The 16,711-nt window shown below is 36.8% G+C and overlaps 1 protein-coding gene across 1 annotated transcript in view; it reads right to left on the reverse strand.

Annotated features, from left to right (window-relative positions):
* Positions 1 to 15,750, reverse strand: part of LOC106977028 (UDP-glucuronosyltransferase 2C1-like) — a 48,552-nt gene extending 32,802 nt beyond the window's left edge. The window contains exon 1 of the mRNA XM_027057908.2: positions 15,638 to 15,750. The gene's annotated coding sequence lies outside the window, so the exon portion shown is untranslated. The remainder of the gene's footprint in view (positions 1 to 15,637) is intronic.
* Between the last annotated feature and the right edge of the window lie 961 nt (positions 15,751 to 16,711).

Here is a 16,711-nt window from a genome sequence, read left to right on the forward strand (position 1 = left end):
CTCTCCACAGACACTTGGCAGGCCAGAAAGGAGTGGCAGGATATATTCAACGTGCTGAATCGGAAAAATATGCAGCCAAGAATTCTTTATCCAGCAAGGCTGTCATTCAAAATAGGAGAGATAAAAAGTTTCCCAAACAAAAATTAAAGGATTTAGTTTGTGACCACTAAACCAGCCCTGCAAGAAATCTTAAGGGAGACTTTCTGAAGGGAGAAAAGATGAATATATATAGAAAATACATACATACATAAATACCAAAAGCAACAAAGATTAGAAAGGACCAGAGACCACCACCAGAAACTCCAACTCTACAAGCATCATAATGGCAATAAGTTCGTATCTTTCAGTACTCACTCTAAACATCAATGGACTAAATGCTCAATCAAAAGATGTAGGGTAATAAAATGGTAAGAAAACAAGATCCATCTATATGCTGTTTACAAGAGACCCACCTTAGACCTAAAGACACCTTCACATTGAAAATAAGGGATGGAGAACCATCTATCATGCTAATGGTCAATAAAAGAAAGCCGAAGATAGCCATACTTCTATCAATCTAGACTTTAAAATAAAGACGGTATCAAGAGATGCAGAAGGGCATTATATCATAATCAAGGACTCTATAACTAAGAAGACCTAACAACTGTAAACATTTATGCACCAAATGTGAGAGCACCCAAAGATATACACCAATTAATCACAAACATAAAGAAACTCATTAGTAATACCATAAGAGTAGGAGACTTCAACAACCCACTCACAGCAATGGACAGATCATCTAATCAAAAAGTCAACAAGGAAACAATGACTTTGAATGACACACTGGACCAGATGGACTTAACAGATATATTCAGAACATTTCATCCTAAAGCAGCATAATATACATTCTTCTCCAGTGCACATGGAACGTTCTCCAGAATAGACCATGTACTGGGACATAAATCAGCCCTCAGCAAGCACAAAAAGATCAAGATCATACCATGCATATTTTCAGACCACAACACCCTGAAACTTGAAATCAACAACAAGAAAAAATTTGGAAAGGTAACAATCACTTGGAGACTAAAGCACAACCTTCTAAAGTATGAATGGGCCAACCAAGAAATTAAAGAGGAAATTAAAAAGTATATGGAAGCCAATGAAAATGATAACACCACAACCCAAAACCTCTGGGACGCAGTACAGGCGGTCATAAGAGAAAAGTATATAGCAATCCAGGCCTTCCTAAAGAAGGAAGAAAGATCTCAGATACACAACCTAACCTTACGCTTAAGGAGCTGCAAAAAGAACAACAAATAAAACCCAAAACCAGCAGAACACAGGAAATAAAGATTACAGCAGAAATTAATGCTATCAATACCAAAAAAATAGCAGAACCGATCAATGAAATGAGAAGCTGGTTCTTTGAAAGAATTAACAAAATTGGTAAACCACCTGCCAGTTTGATCAAAAAGAAAAAGAACCCAAATAAATAAAATCAAGAATGAAAAAGGAGAGATCACAACCAACACAGAAGAAATACAAACAATAATAACAGAATATTATGAGCAATTACATGTCAATACAATGGGCAAACTGGAAGAAATGGACAAATTCCTAGAAACAGATACACTACCAAAACTGAAACAGGAAGAAATAGAAAATTTGAGCAGACCCATAACCAATAAGGAAATTGAATTAGTAATCAAAAATCTGCCAAAAAACAAGAGTCCAGGGCCAGATGGCTTTCCAGGGGAATTCTACCAAATATTTAAGGAAGAGTTAACACCTATTGAAGCTGTTCTAAAAAATAGAAATGGAAGGAAAAATTCCAAACTCTTGCTATACGGCCAGCATTACCTTGATTCCAAAAGGAGACAGAAACCCCCACTAAAAAGAACTAGAGATCAATTTCCCTGATGAACATGGATGCAAAAATCCTCAACAAGATATTAGCCAACCGGATCCAACAATACATTAAAAAAATTATTCACCACGACCAAGTGGGATTTATACCTGGGATGCAGGGCTGGTTCAATATCCACAAAACAATTAATGTGATTCATCACATCAATAAAAGAAAGGACAAAAACCATATGACCCTCTCAATAGATGCAGAGAAAGCGTTTGACAAAATACAGCATCCTTTCTTGATAAAAACCCTCAAGAAAGTAGGGATAGAAGGATCATACCTTGAGAACATAAAAGCCATATATGAACGACCCAACACTAATATCATCCTCAATGGGGAAAAACTGAGAGCTTTCCCCCTAAGGTTAGGAACAAGACAGTGATGTCCACTCTTGCCACTGTTATTCAACATGGTATTGGAAGTCTTAGCCTCTGCAATCAGACAACACAAAGAAATAAAGGGCATCCAAATCAGCCAGGAGGAGGTCACCTTTCACTCTTCGCGGATGATATGATACTCTATATGGAAAACCCAAAAGATGCCACCAAAAAACTGCTAGAATTGATTCATGAATTCAGCAACGTTGCAGGATATAAAATCAATGCACAGAAATCGGTTGCATTCCTATTCACGAACAATGAAGCAACAGAAAGAGAAATCAAGGAATTGATCCCATTTACAGTTGCACCAAAACCCATAAAATACCTAGGAATAAATCTAACCAAAGGGGTGAAAAAGCTATACACTGAAAACTACAGAAGGCTTATGAAAGAAATTGAAGACACACACAAAAAAAGGAAAATGATTCAGATTCCATGCTCCTAGATAGGAAGAACAAACATTGTTAAAATGTCGATACTACCCAAAGCAATCTACATATTCAATGCAATCCCTATGAAAGTAACACCAGAATTCTTCACAGAGCTAGAACAAACAATCCTAAAATTTCTATGGAACCAGAAAAGACCCTGAATAGCCCAAGCAATCTTGAAAAAGAAAACCAAAGCAGGAGGCATCACAATCCCAGACTTCAAGCTATACTACAAAGCTGTAATCATCAAGACAGTATGGTACTGGCACAAAAACAGACACTCAGACCAACGAAACAGAATAGAGAACCCAGAAATGGACCCACAAATGTATGGGGAACTAATCTTTGACAAAGAAGGAAAGAATATCCAATGGAATAAAGACAGTCTCTTCAGCAAGTGGTGCTGGGAAAACTGGACAGCAACATGCAGAAGAATGAACCTGGACCACTTTCTTACACCATACACAAAAATAAACTCAAAATGAATGAAAGACCTCAATGTAAGACAGGAAGCCATCAAAATCCTCGAGGAGAAAGCAGGCAAAAACCTCTTTGACCTTGGCCGCAGTAATTTCTTCCTCAACACGTCTCCGGAGGCAAGGGAAACAAAAGCAATAATGAACTACTGGGACCTCATCAAAATAAAAAGCTTCTGCACAGCGAAGGAAACAATCAGCAAAACTAAAAGGCAACTGACAGCATGGGAGAAGATATTTGCAAACGACATATCAGATAAAGGGTTAGTATCCAAAATCTATAAAGAACTTATCAACCTCAACACCCAAAAAACAAATAATCCAGTGAAGAAATGGGCAAAAGACATGAATAGCACTTCTCCAAAGAAGACATCCAGATGGCCAACTGACACATGAAAAAATGCTCAACATCACTCATCAGTGAAATACAAATCAAAATCACGATGAGATACCACCTCATACCTGTCAGAATGGCTAACATTAACATCTCAGGCAACAACAGATGTTGGTGAGGATGCTGAGAAAGAGGATCTCTTTTGCGCTGCTGGTGGGAATGCAAAGTGGCATAGCCACTCTGGAAAACAGTATGGAGGTTTCTCAAAAAATTATAGAACTATCCTATGACCCAGCAATTGCACTACTAGTTATTTATCCAAGGGATACAGAGGTGCTGTTTTGAAGGGGCATATGCACCCCAATGTTCACAGCAGCACTATCCACAATAGCCAAAGTATGCAAAGAGCCCAAATGTCCATCGATGGATGAATGGATAAAGAAGAGTTGGTGTGTGTGTGTATATATATATATATATATATATATATATATATATATACACACACACACATATATACACATATATACATATATATACACATATATACACACTCATATATACATATATATACACATATATACATATATATACACACATATATACATATATATACACACATACAATGGAGTATTACTCGGCTCAAAATGAATGAAATCTTGCCATTTGCAACTGCATGGATGGAACTGGAGGGTATTATGCTAAGTGAAATTAGAGAAAGACAAAAATCTTATGACTTCACTCATATGAGGACTTTAGGAAACAAAACAGATGAACATAAGGGAGGGGAAAAAATAAAATAAAAACAGGGAGGGGGACAAAACAGAAAAGACTCATAAATATGGAGAACAAACAGAGGGTTACTGGAGGGGTTGCGGGAGGGGGGATGGGCTAAATGGGTAAGGGGCACTAAGGAATCTACCCTGAAATCACTGTTGCACTATATGCTAATTTGGATGTAAATTTTAAAAAATAAAATTAGGGGCGCCTGGGTGGCTCAGTCGGTTAAGCGTCCGACTTCCGCTCAGGTCACGATCTCGCGGTCCGTGAGTTGGAGCCCCGCGTCGGGCTCTGTGCTGACAGCTCAGAGCCTGGAGCCTGTTTCGGATTCTGTGTCTCCCTCTATCTCTCTGACCCTCCCTCGTTCATGCTCTGTCTCTGTCTCAAAAATAAATAAACGTTAAAAAAAAATTTTTTTTAATAAAATTAAAAAATATAAAAATACGGTTTTCTGTTGCAAAGTAACTACTATAATTGAGAAATGGTGTGTATAGATTTCCCCCCACTCTAGTAGACATAATTTCAAGGCCCCCTCTATATTGCCTCATTCATGGTATAATACCCAACATTTTTTTCTCAGGCCTTTTTGCTTATATGGAAATGACAGGTACTTTGAAACATACTGGATGTTAGAGTTTGCTTACAGATTGTTGAGAAACTACATGAATACGAACTATCTCAATAAAAATGCAGATTATGTATAGAACACCGTATCTTAGGTGTTTTCTGTTTCAAGTAGAAGTACTTTCTCTTAGATTTTTCTTTTTACTTCATAACACTTGTCATTGTCTTTCAGGTGGAAATGAGGTATAGTCAGCATTGTTGCAAATGCACCTACATTCCTGTATATATTATGCATTTGTGCATAATTAACCTCATTATAAACTAAAAGCCACATAAATAATGCAAACTGTCCCTGTGATAACTGTGCATATCATAATGTATCTAAGTGCTGGATGTAAATGTGGATAAAAGCATCAGTGAAACTGAAAACATTTTAATGTTTTCTGCTCTGCAACAACAACAATTTTCAAAGCTTTAATCACTTAGAAATTAAATACCAGAAAGGTAGGTATTTAATAATACCAGGCTTCCTCGGAGCCTTCTCTGGTAAGAAGATAAGCTAGTATTTTATAGACCAATTTGGATGCCTTTAACATAACATAATTTCTAAAAGATCAGTTTTATAAATCTAGAATAATGGTTAAATACAAGGCTTTACCAACAGTTTTGTTCAAATAAAAATGAAAGTGCAAACAGTCAAAATCTAAATTAACTGTAATTATTTTCTCCTAAGTGTTGTAACCCTTGTGGGAAACAGCATTTCTGGCAGTGTTCCCACAGGACTTGAATATAAAGCAAACCTAAAGCACGAGCAAAATTGCTTTTATTTACATTGTCCTTGAGTTAAGCACCTATTCTTTATATTTGCATACATATTAATAATTTGTGTTAAGGGAATTAAATTACTTTAAGTGTAATTTTATTACACTGTATTTTAGCTTGATAAGTAATTTTTATAAGTTGACTACAGTGGCTTAAAAACATGGAATTTAAGTAAAATCTACACTGAAATAATACCTGTAAACCACACCAAAAATAACAGAAAATGGGTTAGGTAGTATATTTGGTATACAAGGTAAAGTTTTAACAATATATTCATCATACAGTGTATAATGTTATTACCAAAAATCACTTTAATAATAAAATAATTTTATGTCACTGTTATAATTGCATTCAGAAATTAAAAATGTTTTTAATTGTGTAATTTTTAAACATGTGTTTTGACTATATTAAAATGTAATAAATACAGTTTTATTCTAAAAAAAATTGATCTTTGCAAGTTTTAGACCATATAATCAGATACATAAATCTATGTCCAATCATACATGATCAAAGAATCCTCTTATTCACTTTAATTTTGCAGTTTCACATAAAGCAATATATATACATAGAGTTAGGAAAAGAGGCAAACATAAAGATACATTGAACAGAGTCACAAAAATCCCATTATACATTGCAAAAACTACAATACTATCCATGTGGTTGTTTCTTCAAGATCAATCCTAACAGCTTTCAAATGTCTAAGTTGTCCAAAAAAATTTAAACACAAAAACTCCAAGCGGTTACACAGAATGACAGGATTGATGTAACTTTTTTCATCTTTATAATCTCTGTGTTAATACTGTTTATTTCAAATATACAGCTTACAGTCAGAATTTTGTAAGCAACATAGAGGTCAAAGACAAAAATCAAGTGATTATGAAGTTAATCTTGAAAATAACACAGGGAAGATGGGTCCATCTACATCAGGAACTGTGTAGGAGTTTTGATTTCCATATAGAATGCAGTATCTATTAAAGGATAATACAAATAAGTAATAAAAGGATAAGTAATACAAATAAGTAATACAAATATTAAGATTTCTTATATTTTTAAAAGTATCTTTAGAATTTTTAAGTACATTTTTAAAAATATATGTTCTTAAAATCCAATAATACTCACAAAAATTACCAGATAATAATAAACGTCACTCCAGGGACCTCTGCTGGTGAAGCTTGACATTTATCCAGTTAGCAAAGAAGAAATGTTTACAGGGTCCAGATTCAAGATCACAAAGCTGAATCTGAAGCTGAGACACAATAAACTGAAAACTGGCACGGCAGATATTTCAAATTTCTCATTTTTTAGCACCCCAAAGATTCTGTACCTTTGGGTACTGCACCATGATACAACTCAGATGAATAATTTTAAAGTGAAGTCTGTGAAATGGGGGTTATATGAAGCCCTGACAAAGATAAGCATGAAGGAGGCCCACCGAATCTTCAGCCCCATTGATCTCCAGAAGTATAATCCAAGTAGACATAGGAGCAGGCTAGATTCTTTGTATCAGTAGTAGTAGCCCAGTCATAGTTAGAGGGAGTCATTCTGTTAGGCCATGTGTAAACCATCTCTGCACCCATCACCAATCTGTCGAAAGAGCCATCAGACCAGCTCTAGAGTCACCAGTTATTTGGTGCCTCTCCTATGGTGGATATTTATTTTACCAATGCAAAACATATGGAAATGCAGTTTATTGGGTTTAATTGGCCATCTTTTTGTATGTTTTTTGTCTCTTCAGGTTTGTTGTTTGCACGTACTGCACACATTGTCTACTGTGGTGTTTTTTCTACTGACTCTTCTTTGGTGAAGACAAGCTGCAAAGGGTAAACTTATTATCTAAAAAATACAGAATTCTGGGGTCATGGATGACAGGGCCCAGAGTGGCAAAAAAACAAAGATTGATTATACGATCAAAAATAAGATCATATAAACTAGCAACAATTAATTAGAAATACTAAGTCAGAGATGAACTTTGGAGCTATGACTGATCAATCATAATGAGGACATGCAGGTTTTGAGAGTCAGAATGGAATGAAATAAAAACTGGGGCAAGGGGACACCTGGGTCGCTCAGTTAATTTACTGTCTGACTCTGTTTTGGCTCAGGTCACAATCCCAGGGTTGTGTGATCAAGCACATCAGGGAGCTCCACGCACTGAGTGTGGAGCCTGCTTAAGATTCTCATTCTTTCTCTCTCTCTCTCTCCCCCACTTGTGCACTCAATCTCTCTCTCTCTTTCTTAAAAAAAAAAAAAATGAGGGCGGCTCGGTCTACTGAGTGTCCGACTTTGGCTCAGGTCATGATCTCATGGCTGAGTTTGAGCCCCACATCAGGCTCGCTGCTGTCAGTGCAGAGCCCACTTCAGATCCTCTGTCTCTGTCTTGCTCTGCCCTTCCCCCACTTGTGCTCTCTGTCTCTCAACAATAAATAAAACATTAAAAAAATTATTTAAAAATTTTTAATTGAGGCAAAGACATTGAAATCAATCCCAGATGCTGCAATAAAATATAGGATAGGTGATCAATGCCAGGAGAACAATTAGAAACAAAAAAGCCTTCGAAGTACAACAGGTAACCATCAGAGCTCTAATGTAGGCAGTCAGCATGTAACACCTCTATTTTAATCAGTTTACTCTAAATTCCTAGAGCCTTTAGGTCTAGGGGGCTCTATCAGTCAAGGTTCAGTCAGGAAAACAGAAAATTCACTAATTCCATCTACAGCTGATCTTGTTCGCTCTTCTATTCATCCATTCAGTTCAGTTTCACTTCATATAATATTAAATTTCATATAATAAATGAATTTCTGATTTCTAGAATTTTGGAATGGTTATTTTATGTATCTTTCTCAACTCATTCCATTCTTATATTAACTTACCCTTTCATGTCTAAACACTTTTTTTCCTCTGTCTACAATCTTTAGGTGCAAATCATCCTATTTTGTATAGTTGTTATCTCATGTGGTTTTCATGAATTAATCTTCAATAGGTACTGATCTCTGCAAACACTGCACATGTCCTGGATTGTGAAAGCATCCATTCACAATTTTTCTGACCTCCTTTGCTGCAGCTTAACGTGATCACCAATTTCATTATAATTTAAGTTTTTTGGCCTGAAGTCACTGCACTCTACAGATAGTGTAAATTTTGATGCCTATTGTTAAGGCACTTACCTTTTTAAAAATTTTTTTTTAATTTTTTTTTTTAATGTTTATTTTTGAGACAGAGAGAGACACAGCATGAGCAGGGAAGGGGCAGAGAGAGAGACACAGAATGTGAAGCAGGCTCCAGGCTCTGAGCTGTTAGCACAGAGCCTGACACGGGGCTCGAACTCACGAACTGTGAGATCTTGACCTGAGCCGAAGTCGGACGCTTAACCGACTGAGCCACCCAGGTGCCCCAAAGTTTTTTTTATTCTCCCCCAAAACCACTTTTTTATACTTCCTACAAGCATCTATTCATGGAATTTCCTTTTATTAAACCTAACAATCGGTGGATATCCTTTCGTGGTTTCAGACTTGGCTGTGTATGTTGTTCTATGTTGTCTTTTCTTCAGGATGTATATGCATGCGACTGAAGCAGAAGTGGAAAAGCGTGGAGTCCATTAAAATCAACTCAGTCCACTACACTGAATAGAACTCTTAATGTACATGTTTGGGGGAAGGATATTCCTTTTAATTAATGGTTTTTTAAAATTTTCTTGCACTATAGTCAAGAGTTGTTTTACATAGATACGTTAGAATTTGTTGAGGTTTTATCTGTGACCATGTCTAAGTTCAATTGTACAAAATTTTTCATCTGCACTTGAAAAGAATGTACATACTTCCTTTGAGCTACCGAATTCAACTGATGAATCTTGTTACTTGTTTTGCCAAAATACTCAACTTCCGGTGCGCCTGGGTGGTTCAGTAGGTTGAACATCTGACTCTATGTATCAGCTTAGGTCTTGATCTAGCAGTTGAAAGATCATGCCCCACGTTGGGCTCTGCACTAACAACATGGAGCCTAGCCTGCTTGGGATTCTTTCTCTCCCTCACTCCCTGCCCCTGCCCCACCCCCTCTCTCTCTCAAAATAAAAAAATTGAACTTTTTTTAAAAAAATCAACTTTCAACTTTTGTTACAAAAACAATTTTCATACTAATTTATTGTTTGCTTGATTTACTGGTTTCCGAAGTATACTGAAATCTTACAATTTTTCTTATTTGTTAATTCTTAGTGAATTACTTCTATCCACAGAAATGTTTTTCTTTATTACATTTCATACTGTGCATCTTTTATTCTACTTTGATATTAACAGCATTACATTAATTTTCACTTAGCACTGGCTAAATACAGACACATATATAAAACAATTCAAGGTCATTCTGTATTAGTTATTTTCATTTTAAACAAAAATAAAAGGTGGATTAAACAATCTTTCTTAATAGATGAGTTTACTTGATTCATACTTAAATTAATGTAAAAGTAATACATTAAATGAAAATGAAAGCAACTACATTAAAATACTAGTTTACACTTATCTGTAACAATTTAACATTTAATTACCATGTTTTTTCTCACTGCATTCTCTTTTTCCTGCCTTTTTATTAGAATGATCAAAATGTTTCTATTCTCTTGAACTGCCAATAAAAGTTATACTGTACACATATTTTTCTCAACTCTAAGAAGGGCCTAGAAACAGTAACATCCCAGCAACAATGAGCACAGCTACAACCCAGATCTTAATTTCTGCGTATTACTCCTCAAAAATAGGAACCACAGCTTCCTGGACAAATGACTGATTTTAGTTCAAGGCAAGAAAAACTACAAGATGAGCATGAATCATCTTTAAGTACATTAAATGATGGGAACACATCAAAAGGGTAGTGAGCAACTGGAGAGGGCTCCAATGAATCAAATCTGGAATAATTTGAGCGTAAAAAATTAATAATGATAGTTTTGGATAAAACTCCATAGGATAAATCAAATATCCATAAATCTATACTGACAGAAACAAAAATAAATAAATAAAGGAAAGGGGAAGCTCTTCCTTATGTTCTAATTCCAATTAATAATTAATGGATACTAAAAATAGAGGGCAGGGGCACCTGGGTGGCACAGTAGGTTAAGCGTCCGACTTCAGCCAGGTCACGAGCTCGTGGTCCGTGAATTCGAGCCCCGCGTCAGGCTCTGGGCTGATGGCTCAGAGCCTGGAGCCTGTTTCCGATTCTGTGTCTCCCTCTCTCTCTGCCCCTCCCCCGTTCATGCTCTGTCTCTCTCTGTCCCAAAAATAAATAAACGTTGAAAAAAAAAATTTAAAAAAAAAATAAATAAAAATAGAGGGCAAAGTATGATGACAGGGTATTTACACAGTTTCAAGGTATCTCCTCACAAAATACTTAATTTCAAAAGGAAAAATTGTAACTTTACAGTGCAGAAACCTGGAAACATCATCTTAATCAAGTGATCAGAGTTAATTTTACCATTAATGAGATACATTAACATTATATGAGTCATGAAAATCATAATGAAAAGAGCATATCACTTCTGTCATATTCTTGCCAAAAATGCACAACTGGAATTTAATCATAAAGAAACATCCAACAAACCTAAGCTGAAAGTCATTCTATAAAATAACTGGCCAATAATTCATCAATAGTGTTAAAATTAAGAAAGACAAAAACAAAACGAAACAACAACAACAACAAACACCCCAAAGGATTATCTCAGATTAAAAGAGACTAAGGAGGTATGATAACTAAATGCAACATATGATCCAGGACTAGATACTGGTACAGGAAAAAATATATATACATATCAGCTTCTAGACACTTACACTTGTGGTCCATACACTTCTACCCTCCTTAATCCCCCCTCCTCCCCGCACTGACCACAAAAAAATTAAGAGTCCTTTTCTAAAGGAAATGAAATAAACAGTCCAAGATGAAATAAAGTAACCAGAATCAATGTACCACATCCAAGTAAAGCCTTTTTCATTTTGACATTTATAGTACTTAGTAATGTCTAGTAATATACACATACTTAGCATAAAAGTCAACATCAGTCAGAAATAAAAATCTCAAATTAAAAAAAAAAAAACTAGCCAGTTAACAAGTCCTTCACTGGTGCAGAGATCCCTGTGAGTCAAAATGAATGCGCGCGCGCGCACACACACACACACACACACACACACTCTCTCTCTCTCTCTCTCTCTCTCTCTCTCTCTCTCTCCCCCTCAGGACACAGTGAAAAAGGATAACTTTAAAAAGTGAAAGGTTAACTGTTTTAGCAAATATAGATATCCAAAATATTCATCCATATAAATAATATACTGTAAAACAGAACAGAAAAAAGGGAGGACTCATATATTTCACACCTCTTATGCCCCACCTCATATCTCTTCAGCCCATTTTCCTCCTCCAGTTTTTGCTGTGGCAAGGAGTTTCTGCACAGTTGTAACCTAACAGCATAGATCTCTCAGCTTCTGCACTATGACTTCTTTGGCACCACTGCATACTGCTGAAGAACCTCACCTAGCACTCACATGTATATAATTGCAGTATGTTCAGTAGGAGTGCTCGCCTATACTTCAGGTAGTCAGGTCCCAGCTGGATTAAGTCCCAATTGTTCACAGTGATGATCAGCTTGGTAATGTACTTTCCTCCTTTCTCTGGACTTTCCTGGTTTACCTTTCCCTGTTCCCTACTCCTGTAACCCTTGGATTTCTTAAAATAAACTACTACATTCTGATCCTCATTTCAGGCTCTGTTTTCGAGGAGAACACAGACTGAGACAGTCTGTAACAGAACTGGAAATAAGAGCAGAGCCACAAAATAAGACTTGGGAATTGGACAATTAACTTGTAACTGGCAATAACAATCTCATTGCTGATGACATGAGCAATAACTATAACATGAGTGATAACTTCTAGAATTCAATGAAATCAACAACTTATGATTCACACAGGGGAGTAAAGAATTGGGAGATGGTAAAGTACTGATCTATGGACAGTATGGACACAATGGTAATTAAATACTATACAGAGTGAAAATGGCTTTTGTTTACAGTTTTCTATGCCTTGTAAAAAAAAAATGACAGTGTCAGTTTAAATAAACATCAAATCAAAACATGCTGTCAAAGTCAGAAGTTCTCATTGGCAGTGTTTAGACTCTTTTCTTCTGAAGCAGCAGAAAAGCAGGTTTAGAATTGCAAAGGTAGCAGAGCTACAAAAGAGACTCAACTCACAACTTCAACAGGCCTCCTGTGCGAGAGTCAGGGCCTAGATAGAAAAAGAATGAAACCCTGGGAGACTTGGGGTGAGGGGAAAAAGCCTGAAAATCCTGAATCTCCCAGATTCTTCTGGGTTCTGCTTCTGGGGGTAGGTTGGTAGAGAAATTTCTATCAGGGGACACAGTAAGGTTTCCACTCACCTAAAGCTATGACTTGCTCATTCTGGACTCCTCGTATCAGTGGGACAATGGGCAAAGAAAATAGTTATTATTAGTGGGAACAACTAACTTTGACAATTACCCTGATCAGGATCACAGTTACATGGTAGGAAAAACAGATTTTTCCAAGACCCAGGAGATGTAGAGGAGTGCCTAAAATTCAGAGTGGTAGAAATCATTGCCTAATGATAACTCTTACAAGTTTACCTGCAGCAACCATGATCGAATAATGCTAAGGTAACTTGGGGATGAAGGCTCATGTCATCCCATCAGACTAATAGTTCAGAACAGCCAAACTGCAGGCCCAGAGAGAAGGAAACAAGAAATTTGTAAAAGGGGAGGAGGATGATAGATACTTTATTATTCCTTCAGGGCCAGCTGCAGTAGCTAGGACCAAAGCCTGTTCCCACTAATTCCCTTTGGTAAAGGGGAATGAACTTGGCCACCATATTGAAAACACTGTAACTAACTGTACTCAATAGAGGGCACCAAGGGATATGAGCATTGCAAAATGTGGACTATAGTTAGCACTCATTTTGCCCTACCTCACCTCTCCACTGCTTTCTACTCCCCAACCATCCTTCAGCCACTGCCATAGTCAAACCAACTTCCTTAAAGAGATAACCAGACACTAGCCAGCGGTCCTGAACAATCTTGCTTTCTGTCCCGGAGTTTCTCTGATGCGACTGTGGGACGTCTATGAGCAGCTATGTTGACCACATGCATCCAAATATGGCAGAGAGTTACTGGCACCTTACACCAACCTTGACAAATGGGGGACAAGAGCCAATAATACATTCTCTCCTTCCTCTACTATTTTTTAGGTGGCCTAATTAATCTAAGAAGCATTCTACATACCACCTGAAATGGTCCCAGGAGGATAGAAACCAACTCTCCACAGTACTGACCAGGCTGGTAACATACCCTGGTACTGACTTTCCCTCCTTCTTTATGTCACTTTCCTTGTCCTACACTCCTATTTCATGGAATCAGTTCTAGAAACAAAACACTAACATGCAAGTCCTTTTCTTAACTGCAGCTTTCTGGGGTAACTAAGCTAAGAGACACATTCTTATAAGAGAAAAAAACACAGTGGCTGAAATTGAAATAGGTGAAAACAAAAGGTATGTTGGAACATAATATAAGGAAATCTCTTAGAATATATAAACAAAAAACAAAGATGACAGAAAATGTGAGAAATGAGATAAAGTGAGTTATTAATAAAGTAGAGGTCCAACTAAGATCAAATGAAGAAAAAAAGAACTGAGAAAATAAAAAGCAGCAAATTATTAGCAAACCAATGCAATGAAGTTTCCCAGAACACAGACATGCATGTAATCTTCAAAAAGAAACAGCCAATGGAGAGCCAAGCTGGATGCATAAAATATTCATTACTATGACATTTTAAACGAGGATAAATGGAAGATCCTAAAAGATTTGAGAGGAGGAAAATTTTCATGACCAGCAAAGGAATAGGAATTGCACTGCCATCAGCATATCATCAGCAACAAGAAATGCAAGAGGACAACATAACAATGTCTTTATATTCCAGAAGGAAATGGACTTTTAATATAGAATTTTACATCTCTCCAAATTAACTATCAAGCATTCAGAAAATAATATAATTTGAAATATTTTAGGAGTTACACTCATATCTTTCCGACGTCCGTCAGGATACTAGGTTATGCTGCAATAATCACTCAAAACTCTTCCAGGCTTAAAACAATAAAGGTGTATTTCTCTCTCATGTTATACGTCCACTGCAGTTATACTGAGAGTTCTGTGTCAAATAACCCTCATTCTAGAAACCAGACTGACAGAACTGCCACTATCTGGAACACTTCTAGTGACTCTCAGACAGGAAAAGAGGCTTTTCACTGAAAAGTTAAACTTGAAAGCAAGTTAACTTTTAGGCAGCAGAACTATACAAACCTACAGTGTGCCTAGAAGTTGGGTGGTATGTGCAGGGGAGAAAGATACATGCTATACAGCACTAATGACTATTATACTTTCTCAGGCAGTTATGTGAATTTACTTCAATAAAACAAAACTCTAAACCAAGGAACAAAAAAGAAACTGGAACCACCAAACAGTGGACTCACAGGGAAACTGCTGTGCCAAGTGTAGGCACCATCAAGTTGGAAAAGAATGACACATGGCTCGCAGAAGACTTAGTTAAAAATGAGTGGAAAAGACGACTGAGAAACTGGAAAAAAGTGAGGACATGATGAAGAAAATTATGGGGTGGGGGTGCTGAGGAGGAGGAGGAAGAAAAGAGGTGAAGAAAGAGGAAAAAGGAAGAAGGGAGAAAGATGGCGGTGGGGAAAGAAAAGAAATCCAATTAAAATTTACCCTAGGAATATTAACCATTCAGTAGCATGGGTGTCACAACATGGAACATGTAAAGAAGTAAACGGTATTATTTGGCTTTGGAGTAATAGTTGCAATAAAGAAAGCAAAGAAAACTGTATTTATTGACTGTTAAGAATCAAACTATAAAGACAGAAACTTTATGCTTACAAAGCAATACAAATGTCACTGACCTTGAAAATGTAAAAGCAGCAGTGTATTTTAGAGTAGTTAGGTAAAGGCAGGAGGTTAATGGAGGTAGAGAGGTAGGTGGAAGGATAGAAGAACCAATGTCCTGATCTTAAAAATGAAGAGACAAGTGACGCTGTCTCTTAAAAAAAAAACAAAAAACAAAACAAAACAGTGGTTGCAGTTTCTCAGTGGAGAAAATGAGACTAAAAAACTGGAAGGATTTGAAAGGAAGTAAAAAGTTTTACAAGGGTTAGGTAAATGTATTCAACACACATACATTATCTAAACTTTAGAAGTCTTTTTGTTTTTCTTTTTAAGTTTGTTTATTTTGAAAGAGTGCCCCAGTGAGCAAGCAAGGGAGGGGCAGAGAGAGCGAATCCCAAGCAGGCTCCGCACTGCCAGCGCATCCAGAGCTGGACTTAGGGCCTGAACCCATGAACCGAGAGGTCATGACTTGAGCTGAAACCAAGAGCCAGACATTTAACCGACTTAGCCACCCAGGCACCCCTAAACTTTATAAATCTTCGAAGAGCTACATACCATTATCTAGAGATGTGATAACCATCAGTAAAAACCAAAACTGAAATGGTTAAATAAGGCAGATTGTCAGAAGATACTTCTTTTTCTTTTTTTTAATGTTTTTTTTTTTATGTTTTTGAGAAAGAGAGACAGAGAGTGAGCGGGAGAGGGGCGGGGAGAGAGGGAGACACAAAATCCGAAGCAGGTTCCAGGCTCTGAGCTGTCAGCACAGAGCCCCATGCGGGGCTCAAACCCACGAACCATGAGATCATAACCTGAGCTGAAGTCAGGCTTAGCCAACTGAGCCACCCAGATGCCCCACTTCTTTTTCAATAAGCCCATATATACCATTTGATCTATCTAATCACAACTATAAATTCCCAGGATTTTGCTAAGTTGTGTTTATTTTTTTCCTTTCCCCAGTGAAATATTATCCTTGAAGTACTGGACAAGAATGTTTAGTTGTTAATCTGAACTATTCACTATGGTACTGGAAGTCCTAGCCAATAAGAAAATAATGTAAAAAAATAAATAAAATTTGGAACACAGGAGGAGAA

This window comes from Acinonyx jubatus, chromosome B1 (genome assembly GCF_027475565.1).
Source record: "Acinonyx jubatus isolate Ajub_Pintada_27869175 chromosome B1, VMU_Ajub_asm_v1.0, whole genome shotgun sequence".
NCBI lineage: Eukaryota > Metazoa > Chordata > Mammalia > Carnivora > Felidae > Acinonyx > Acinonyx jubatus.